Source organism: Alligator mississippiensis, chromosome 4 (assembly GCF_030867095.1).
Source record: "Alligator mississippiensis isolate rAllMis1 chromosome 4, rAllMis1, whole genome shotgun sequence".
Classification (NCBI taxonomy): Eukaryota; Metazoa; Chordata; order Crocodylia; family Alligatoridae; genus Alligator; species Alligator mississippiensis.
Window position 1 is genome coordinate 64,133,543 of NC_081827.1, and position 10,451 is coordinate 64,143,993.

The 10,451-nt window shown below is 43.5% G+C and overlaps 1 long non-coding RNA gene across 1 annotated transcript; it reads right to left on the minus strand.

Annotated features, from left to right (window-relative positions):
- Positions 1-429: 429 nt before the first annotated feature.
- Positions 430-7,144, minus strand: LOC132249822 (uncharacterized). Its single transcript, XR_009461328.1, has 4 exons — positions 7,021-7,144; positions 5,789-5,821; positions 3,496-3,650; positions 430-2,094 (listed from the first exon to the last, which is right to left on the minus strand). It is a non-coding gene; the product is annotated as an uncharacterized LOC132249822 (long non-coding RNA).
- Positions 7,145-10,451: the final 3,307 nt, after the last annotated feature.

The window sequence follows — 10,451 nt, forward strand, 5'->3', positions numbered from 1 at the left end:
TCAGTGTTTGCATGCACTAGGTTTTCAAATGAATTAGGCCTGGTCCCTGGCTGGTGCCTCAGGAGAGCAGGACAGTCCAGAGCTGCCCACTCCCCCAGCCTGGGGACCCCCTGCAATCCCCACGCAGCTGTGGAAGCAAACTGCACAAGAAAAAAAAAATTGGTAGCAATTAAAAAATGGAAGCAATTTGAAGAGGTGAACTACAAATAGTCACAGCACCATCTACTGGACAAAGAGGCTAATTACATGACTGAGTGCCTTTGTGTTTGCACGCAACAAATCCATGTATGTGACACTTTAATTTGTGGCGAGGAAAACTAAGCTACATCCAAGGACTTTTACTTTAATGCACCAGAAAGACTTTTAAAGCATCCAGAAAACCTGCTCATGCAAACAGTCATGCCATTACAGTGCAAAAAAGGGCAAAAAACGTGGCATGTACAAAGGCCCCATGAGCTGCCAGTGGGGTAGCCTTGATTTAAGTCAAAGTACATGGTCTAAGTAATACAAAATTTCTCGGTATTTTTCAAGGTATCTCCTAATTCAATAAGATAAAAAGCTGTGGCTGAAAATGATTCCAAAGCCTATTGGCATAACCCACAGTATCTGTGAACTGAGAGCCAATTAATCCTGTTTGGAATATATAGAAATTATGCAGGTACATGTGACAGAGACATCTACTATCTAAAGTGAATATCTTTAAAAAAAGTCAATAATTTACACATTCTGCAGAATTAAATCTGTAAATGAAATATTTTTGTTCAAAGAACTCATTTTTGCAGCACTGCAGACAAAATTTGCAAACACTTTCTTACAAATAATGAACAGAGTCTTTCCATAAATAATTGCTGTGAAACAAGACTATATCTGCAGTATAGTGGAAGGTGAACAGAGAAAAAGGGGACCCTTTCCTTTTTTTTTTTTTTAACCTCTCATTTTCTTTGGTTCCATCTGACATCAGTGAAGTATAGCAGACTGTTCAGAGTGAGGCCTAAAGTCTGTAGTTATGGCTGTCCAAAGTTTGCAGGTGTTCCATTGAACCTTATAAAATCCACAGATAGAGCCCCTCATTTACAAGACTTGTAAATTCATCCTATAAAGTTTGTAATCTTTATGCTTACTATTATAGGGTTTATAAAATTTAGAGACTGTAAAATATGCTCTTGATTAAGGACTCCCATGACAGTTCTAACAAAACTCAGAACCTTGGAATGGTCTGTCCATTTCCACCTATGGACCGTAAACTCTAAAGCAACACTTAAGCAAGTTAAAGTATAATTTTCCCCCAATTATTTTATTTCAGAATATATTATGTCTACAAGTATCTCCATCATGTTCACAGAATTATTCATGTTTGGGCTCACAAAGTTTACATGTTCTATAGACCAGGCAGTAGATCACGTAATCACCTGAATTAAAAGTTTCAGCTACCTCATAATCTCTATAGTTATGGAATTTGGCTCTTCAGAATTTATCAATTTTGGCTACATAGCTAAAGGCTTAAAAAGAAATAACATCCACTAGGTATAGTTTTTTTAGCCTTTAAAAAATATAGTGTTTTGAAAATTTAAGAAAAATGTATTTAATCAGTGAGACCTTGTATGCTACAAAGTTTTTGCTCATAAAATGGTTTGTTGAGTCACAAACTCCTAGGGGAAAAGAGGAATATAAAATAGGGACTACAACCTTAACCATTTACTACAACATATACTTTATCTGCTCAATAATATAGGACTTAAATTCCTGCAAAACTCTAGATGAAAAGCCATAAGTTTATTAGGAACAGTAACTACCTCTGTACTAATATAACCTTACTTTTTTATCTCAAATCCTTTATTACTATTAATCTATATGTAAACCAGCTGAAGAAATAAAGACAGAAGGCAGGGTAGAGATGTAGCTTACAGACTGACTAAAATCAGAGATGTATAATCTTTCATGGTGTTCAACCTTACTTCATCAGATGCTGCGAAGGAACATGCACAGAGCAGTTTATCAAGTAGAGAGAGTGATTAGAATACTATCTCTGTCTCTGAAAAAACAGTCACAGATATCACTGGTGTCATAATTGGCACAGTCAGTTAGAACTTCCTTCTGTTTAGGATGAAATATACAGACATACATTAAAACTAAACATTCATGTTTATGGGCACCAAAACTGACAGCAAAATAGTTACAGTCACAACCTTGAACAATCATCTTTACCCCACAAAAATCTAAGGCATTTATAGAAAAACAACACACAAATTATGATCCTTTCATATTCTGACACAAAAGCCAGTATTAGCCATTACTTTGACTCCTCTTGAATCTCTTAGTTACTGTGAAAGGAATCAAAACTTGTGGTAGAAGTAATATCTTTTTGTTAGGGTGACTGTATTTGGATCTTGGGGAACGCTGGATTTGCAGCTGAATAAAGGCTTTAATCTGTGGCCCAGCAAAAGCTGCTGACCACAAGGCGGAATGATATATTAAAAGTAACATTGTAAGATGTTTAGGCAAGTAGTTTTTAACCATATAGTAGTGTTGTAAAATATGTATTGTTAGAAGGTAATGTAGATTTTGTTTATGAGTGCTTATGCTAAGTAGCCATCTTAATTGTGTCAGCCATTTTCTGAAAAAGCAGCAAGCGAGTCTGTGTAAGTCTGTGTGCTGTGAACCAGCTACAGTAAGCAACAAGATAAGATACACAGGTCTGAAGAATGTAAAGATGGTACAACCTAGAACTGAAAAACAGACTGGAATGTGAAAGACAACACGTAACTGGTAAAAGAATCCACAAGAAACCTATGTGAAAAGGTGAATGGTAATGGTGAAGAAGCCTCCAGAAGCTTCCAAGTTTTGGTCAAACTCTGCCCCGTGACTGAAGAAGCGGGATGAAGGTCTTAGACATGCGCTCATAGTAAAAAACCATGTAAATAAGTGAAATGCATAGGTAATCCCATATCAATGAAACAAACAGTAAACAGAGGCAGAGCTTAAGATGGGAGCAGATATAGGTGGAGCAGAAGGAGGGACAGAGGTGGAACAGATGTTAATGAGCATAAACCAAGGTGTATAAATGTGGAAAGAACTATTTCTTGGGGCAGGTCCCCAGTTTCTTGGGTTTTTGGGACCTTTGCCCAAAGCTGTCTCCATTTTGAATAAAGGTGTTGTGAGCAATGTGTGCTGGTGTTTGCTCCCTGCTTGCTCTGGCTAATGAGTAACAGGATCCATGAGCAGTTGGATCATCATCTCCCTAGTCACTGGGCACTGCATAGAGTTGGGGTCTAACTTATTAGACCAACTTGATTTTTTGCAAAAAAAATACCTTTAATTGCAAGCTTTTGGGCACAAGCACCCTTCTTCAGGCATAGGAGAAAAGATTGTGAAAGTTCTAGATAGAAATGGAAGTTCATATTTAATAGGAGACTTGAAGGAGTAGTAAAATCTCCTGTTAGGACAGTGCTTTTTATGCAGATTAGGCTCAGAGAAACGTTGGAATAGTCTGTTTACCTCAAAGTTGTTTGGTGGCAAGCAGGATGTAGTCATATTTCCTTCTGGTTATGATGTTTCATATTCCACAAAAGAGTAAAAGGATGGAATGCTCTTCTAGGCAGGAATTTCTTATGTGGTGAGGTATCTCTGGGCTCTGTGATGATACAAGTTACCTCGAAAAAAGGCAGGAGCAGAGTTTCAGGTGGTAAAACTTGCTTCCTCCTTATAAAATTATGAAGATTTCATTTCATTTCGTTACTGTGAAGACTTTAACAAAGCATTGTCTATTTTTAATCAAAAACTTTAAGATGTTATTGAAGATAACTTCTAGCATACAGTTTGTTATAGCCAGTGAATAAGCAACTTTAAAAAAGGCCAAATGCATTAGTTATATGGAAATAGCTAATCAGTCAGGGTAACTGCATTGGGTATACACAAGAAATCTTAGTTGGTTACTAGTAGGGCTGCGCGAAACGGCAGAATTCCATTTCAACCAGTGTTTCAATGGAACAGCATTTCGTTTTGAATTTTGTTTCAATTCAAAACAGCTGTTCCATTTTGTTCCGTCGAAGCAGGGTCAAAACGGTGAAACTGTTTTGACGTTTCACCCATAGGATATAATGTTAAGGCGATATAATCTATCTCCTTAACAGCTGGCAGGCTTTGTGGCTGTAGCAGGGCCTAGCAGCCAGGCCTGCAGTAGCTTCCCCACCCCCCGTGCCCCAAGACAGACACAGTCAGTCCCACAAGCACCCATGACACAAGTTTTGCCTGTCAGCATCTAGAGGTGCAGGGCCCCAGAACCCAGAAGCCCCTGCATCTATCTCCTTGAAAGCTGGCAGGCTTCGTGGCCTCAGCAGGGACTAGCAGGCCTGCAGCTTTCACCCTGCTGAACCTTAACACACACAGTGTCACCCATGTCATGAGTTTTGCTTGTCCACAGCTTGAGGTGCGGTTTCCCCCAAACCCCTACACCTATCTCCTTGAAACATGGCAGGCTTTGTTGCCTCAGAAGGGGTTAGCAAGCCTGAAGTTTTGACCCTGCAGTGGCTTGAATACATACACGTGACATGAGTTTTGCTTTCAAGAATTTGGGGTGCAGTTTCCTCCAAACTCCTATGCCTATCTCCTAGAAACTTATCAGGCTTCATACCCTCAGAAGGGGCTACTATTCCTGCAAGTTTCATCCAAATCAGGCTAGAAATAAGAAAGTTTTAAGCTGTTTTGTCCTTCCCTATTATAGCCTATGGGCGAAATGTCAAAACAGCGTCGAAACAGTGAAACGTTTCGACTTGCCTCATTTTGTTTTGAGGCTGTTTTGACTATATCTGTTCCATTTTGATTTTGCTGTTTCGACCTTGAAACAAGTTGAAACAGCATCAAAACAAAACTAGTGGCGAAATTTTGCACAGCCCCAGTTACTAGGTCCCCACCTCAAACTATACCTAGTTTTTTATAGTAACTTCACAAAACAGTACTATTAACTATGTCACGTTCAGTGCTTTTCAACCATTACAGTAGATGGGGCATCTATAAAGGACCAAAACATAATGGGATCAATGGATAATTTGACATCTATCACAAAAAACTTTATTTAATGACTTTTTAAAATAGCAATGATGGATCTAATTAACAATAACCATTGTTCAGAGGTGCTGTGGTCTACCATGTATATAGTAAGGAGATTCTTAAAACAGACATTATTGACTCAACGTACCACAATGGGACTGAAGGAACCACATTTTGGTCAATTGAGTAAGTGTTGTAGTGTACATGTCATTGACTCAAGTTGCATCAGCTCCCTGGAGCTTTTATACACACTTATATCACAGAAGATATTGTGTTTGTGGAGTAATATCACTGTCATTGGAAAGTGGAAGAGAAAGTTATTGCACCTGGAAAAATATTCACACACACACACACACACACACACACACACACACACACACAAATATATATACGCTAAAAATTAGTTAGGTATTGTCATATCATAGCCATAAGTATATGCCTCAATTGTCTGCAGAGGATTCTGGGGACAGACCTGGGTTCTGCTCCTTGCTCCCATGGTTTTTAATTTCTGGTTTTTAAACAGTGATGGCTAATTCACATTCATGATGGTAACACATTCATGTGGCCATGGCAGTGCCATTCCTGACATCAGGAACCATAAGCCAGGATCCCACCCCCTCTCAAAACAATGTGCAAATTACTGAGCTACGGATTCATGCTCCCCCTTGCCTGCTGGTCTTCTGGCCTTCTTGCCTTCCACTAGCCCAGTTTGGCCAACAGGCATAGAAATGTCATCACCCACCTTATCCATTGTCCAATGGTTAGGGTACTCCTTCTGGGAAGTGGGAAATATAGGTTTTAGTCATCTTAGACTGAAGTGTGGAATCTCAATCTCCTATTTCCTGGGCAAGTGCTCTAATTAGGTTATTTGCTAAAAGTCCTGTTGTCAGCTATGGTCAAGAGTCAAAGTTATATCAGATGCTACAATTTGTACTGAGCTCATTATGAGTTAGGGATTCTTTTCAGGTTGCTCCACCCCTTTGAATGCTTTGGATAAAAGCACCTGCCTTGGTGCCAAGAGTCAGTGTGACAAGGGGGCCTCCTGGGGGCCGAACTCTGTGGCCCACCCACCTGTCACCGTGACAGGAGGCCTACTCAGGGCCGAGCTCTTCGTGGCCCGCCCACTTGTCTCTGGGCAACCGCGCGCTTATCTCGCCCGCCACACCTTTGATGATAATGGATTCATATATCGATGTCAATTAAGCGGGAGGCTGCCCATTGTAGTGCCCCGATGCCAGGGGCACTCTGCGGCTCCGACCTCCCCTAATACCGCAGCCCAAGCCTCGCAGATGGCATCTCGCTGTTCTCCTAGTCACTGGCCCCACACTGGGCCCCAGAATCATCCTAACAGGACCCCTCTCTGATCCTTCCTATCAGGCGGCCACTCCGCCTTCATCCGGGCTACCTAGCCCCCCCGAAGCCATGTTCCCCTCTCGGGTGTGGTCCCCCCGGGACCTTCGGCTACCTGGCCCTGGCCTACCTCCAGGCCAGTTGGGACCCCAGTCCCCCGGCTCTTGGGCGTCCCTCGCGGTGGGCCCCCGGCCCTTTTGACTACCGTAGTCCTGGCCCCAGCTTGGGCCAGTCGAGGGTACTCTCCCCTTCGGGCTGGGTCTCTCTAGCCGCTCACTCTGTCACTGGGCCTCACCGTGCCACTACTCCCCATCCCCCCGGGGGCAACCGCAGCACCACGCCCATATCGCTCCCACTCTCGGGGTCCGCCCTCTCTGGGCCCCTCACAACACTGGCCCATCTGGGCCCCCCAAAAACACATGGGTAACCCACCCGGTGGTGGTGGGAGCTAGGGGTTAAGGCACCCCGACCCACCTTTCACCAGGGTGATAACTGGCCTGGCATTTCCTGGGGGCTCCCGCGCCACTGAGAGCCCCACCAGACCACCCACTCCCGGCAGGGTGCAGTTTCAGGTCATGCCCAGGACCAGGAACCTCCTGCCAACCCCTTGCAGCTCCCCCTTACCTCCAGGTCATTCACAGCAGCCCTTCAGCCAGGTGATGTTGCTGCCTGACCTCCTGCAGCCAAACTGCCTTGTTTATATAAGCAGCCTAAGCCTCAAAATGGCTGCCCTAATCAGGCACCTGGAGGCTGCCAACTCCAGGCCCTTAAAGTGGCAGAGACACCCTGTGCTCTGCCACAGTCAGTTTTCTTAAACTCTGAGAAAGAGCAGGAATTCAGGCACACCCTGGTGCCTAGATGTTTATATTTACTATTTGCTCCCTCAGTCACCCTGCAAGACACTTAACTATCTCCTTTGACTGCATGACAATCCTAGGTGTTTGGATCGCCCATCCAGGGTGCAATGCCTAAGTAGAAGTGTCTACAAAAAAGGTATGCATCTCTGGTACTTACAGTCTAAAGCCACAAGCAGGTAAAACAATGTCATACAACACAGACAAACTACAGAACAGGATGTGGTTTTACAGAACACATTACTCTACTCTGAAGATGTCAACAATGTATTTTAGGTATACCAGGGGGATGAGAGAGAAACTGCAGAGGAAGCACACTTCAAGGTCTGTCATAAGTTTATTGGCATATTGAGGGTGTCATACATGTTCCCATGGCAGTGCCATTGTTTGTAGGTATAGGGAGTCCCCAATCTGAAATAGTTGTGTGTGAGGATAAAGCAGGAGAGTGCAATGGGAATAGAAGCAAAGATAATGTTCTTTATGGTTTGCAGTCTGTCCCCATGAAGGATGCTGGTGCACACAGATGCAATACCCATGGTAGTTAATATGATTGTAACTGGAACCTTGAGAATAGAAGCTAGTTACTTTATGAAATTTATATTATCATTCACAATAGCTGGAAGCTCCCATAGCATATAGAAATAGGATTGAATCAACATGCCAGAAATTCTGTCTGCATTGATGTCAGAGACCATGGGATACCTTGGATTAATTATGAATCTATAAAGTTCAAATCTTCCTTGCCTCCTGCCTACCACTACCTCTCTCAGACTACCTTTCTCTGCACTATTGAGGACACACACCAAAAAGCCCATAGACTTTCAAGTGAATACCCCAATGATTTCCGTGTGAAGCTAAAGACCATTCTGTCTAGCTTCCTATCAGAATCTTCCAGTTTGTCCTTTTATTTCAGAGGCCTTGTAGATAGATTAAAAGTGATGATGAACACTGATTTCTCCCATAGCCATCTCTTCTGATCTTTAAAGTCTTCCTTACATGAGGGTTGAAGGGATTCAGATGTGGAATGAATGAGTTTCCAGAAAAGATTAGCCTAAACCAGAATATGATGCCTTTTGACCATCCTGCAACATCCTCCACTTTGAAAGAGCTCTCCCAATGTAATTTCATTACTTGACTGATATACAAGAAGAAAATGAAGAATCTCTAGCTTTTATGCATCTGTTTTCATCCACTGATCTCAGCATACTTAACAAAAGAAGGCAGCTTCATGATTTTCATTTCATTATAAACAAAATGGTATATAAAACCCAAGCAAAGCACCCTATAATCAGGAAACTGACCTAATGAAGTATACTACATTAGATACTTCATTATAAAGATTTTATTTACCTGAGAAACATTTAGATGCTTCAGTAATAGGAGGTGTAGACGAGAGATAGGCAAGAAGGTCAGACAACAAATAATGAGTAGATAGGATGCAGGAGAAGATGAAAGCAGAGCATGAGATTGAACTTGATGTGAAAGGAAATTGGAAGCCAGTGAAGGGATTAAAAAAGGAGAAAGATACGGTCAGAGTGGCAGAAGGAGATATAATCTTGACAGCAGTATATTTGATAGACTAGAATAGGGAAGCAATTTAGGTTTACAGTATATTAGACCAGAGATGGATGTGAATCAAAACTCATGATCTAAACTCCCTGAGGAAAGTTCAGATACAGATACAAAGTTTGGGCCCTGATCCTGCAGATTCTTACCATCAGCCATAGCTGGTATGTTTCAGGATCAAAGCCCTTTGCATGTAGTCTTTTTGCATTACTGGAACTGTATCAAATTTTACCACCAGAATAATCAGAACTCTAGGAAAATTTCAGATAAAGTCAGATTATATATGAGCTTTGACACCCTAGTGATGATATGGGATGATTAAGCAGGCAATAGTTTAGCAGTAATAATAAGAGAGAAAGCTGTAACTAGGCGAAACCTGTAAAATCAACTTCGGAAGTCCTTTAATCTGAAACAAACAAGGCTTACTTTAAGCTCTGTTAAAACTCTGAAAATAGAAATTAACAATGGCAGAGCTGACACTCCTTGAAGTAACACTATGAAAAGTATACAGCATAGGTCAAGGTGGGCAGAATATGGCCTGTAGGCTGGATCTGGCCCACAAAGGGATTTTGTCCAGCCTGTGGTGGGTCCCTCAGTCCCACCCAACTCAGACATAGAGGGCAGCCTGGGTTGGGACACCTGATGGCCCTAGCCATGCCCTCTATGAGTGTGGAAGCAGCTGCTGGCTTTAGAGCCAGAGCCCCAGCCCCAAGGCGATTGCTGTCACCCACCTGCCAGTGATCAGAGGAACCATCAATGCCCAACTCAGGTTGTAGGGTGGAACCCTCCACTGCGTACCTCAGGACAGGAGCCCAGGAGTGACCAGCTGCATTCATGGAGCTGCCGCTCCTGATTGCCAGTACAATACGGCATCTCTATCACGGCCCCCATTGTGCTGCTCCCAAACAGCATACACAGTGTGCCCTGTGCAACCCTGCCCGACCTGTGCTGTCCCTCCCCATGACCCAGACCCTCTACTGCTTCCCACCTCGGTGGTGGCTACATCATCTCCCAAGCCATGACCCACTGCTAAGCTTCTGCTTCCACTCAGCCCTTTGCTGCCATCCCCAGCTCCTTCCAGCCACACCCAGGGGTGCTAATGGCACCCACTTAAATCTCTGTCCCAGTGCCATTTGGACTGAGCTAATGCTCAGCTCCATGCAGCACTGTGAGTTGGGGTGTCCACAGAAAGAGCCAAGCCTTTGCTGGGACTGCAGAGCTAGCAGGAGCCCTTTGCATTCTGCCAGCTCTGGGGCCCTTCAGCTCCAAATGCCTTTCTCCATCAGCCATGAAGCCACTGCTTACTGCTTGGGGTACATGGGCTGCTGCCACTTAGCCATTGATCCAAGCCCCAGCCACACCTTCTCCCAGATGCCACTCCCCATCTGAGCGGGTAGCATAGCTATGCTCCACTGCCTGTACATCCCTGCAACAGGCACCAGTTCTGCAGGCTGGGGCCAGGGACAAAGCTGTGATCCACTCCCCACACATCCCTGCCCAGGATCAGCCACTTAGAGAGGTTTCAGGAGATGTTGCAGGGGAATGGGGGAGAGGGGCAGTGCTGACACAGACCACAACAGCTCACCAAAACTCCCTATGTAGCCCACAAGCCCAAATAATTTCCCATCCCTGGTA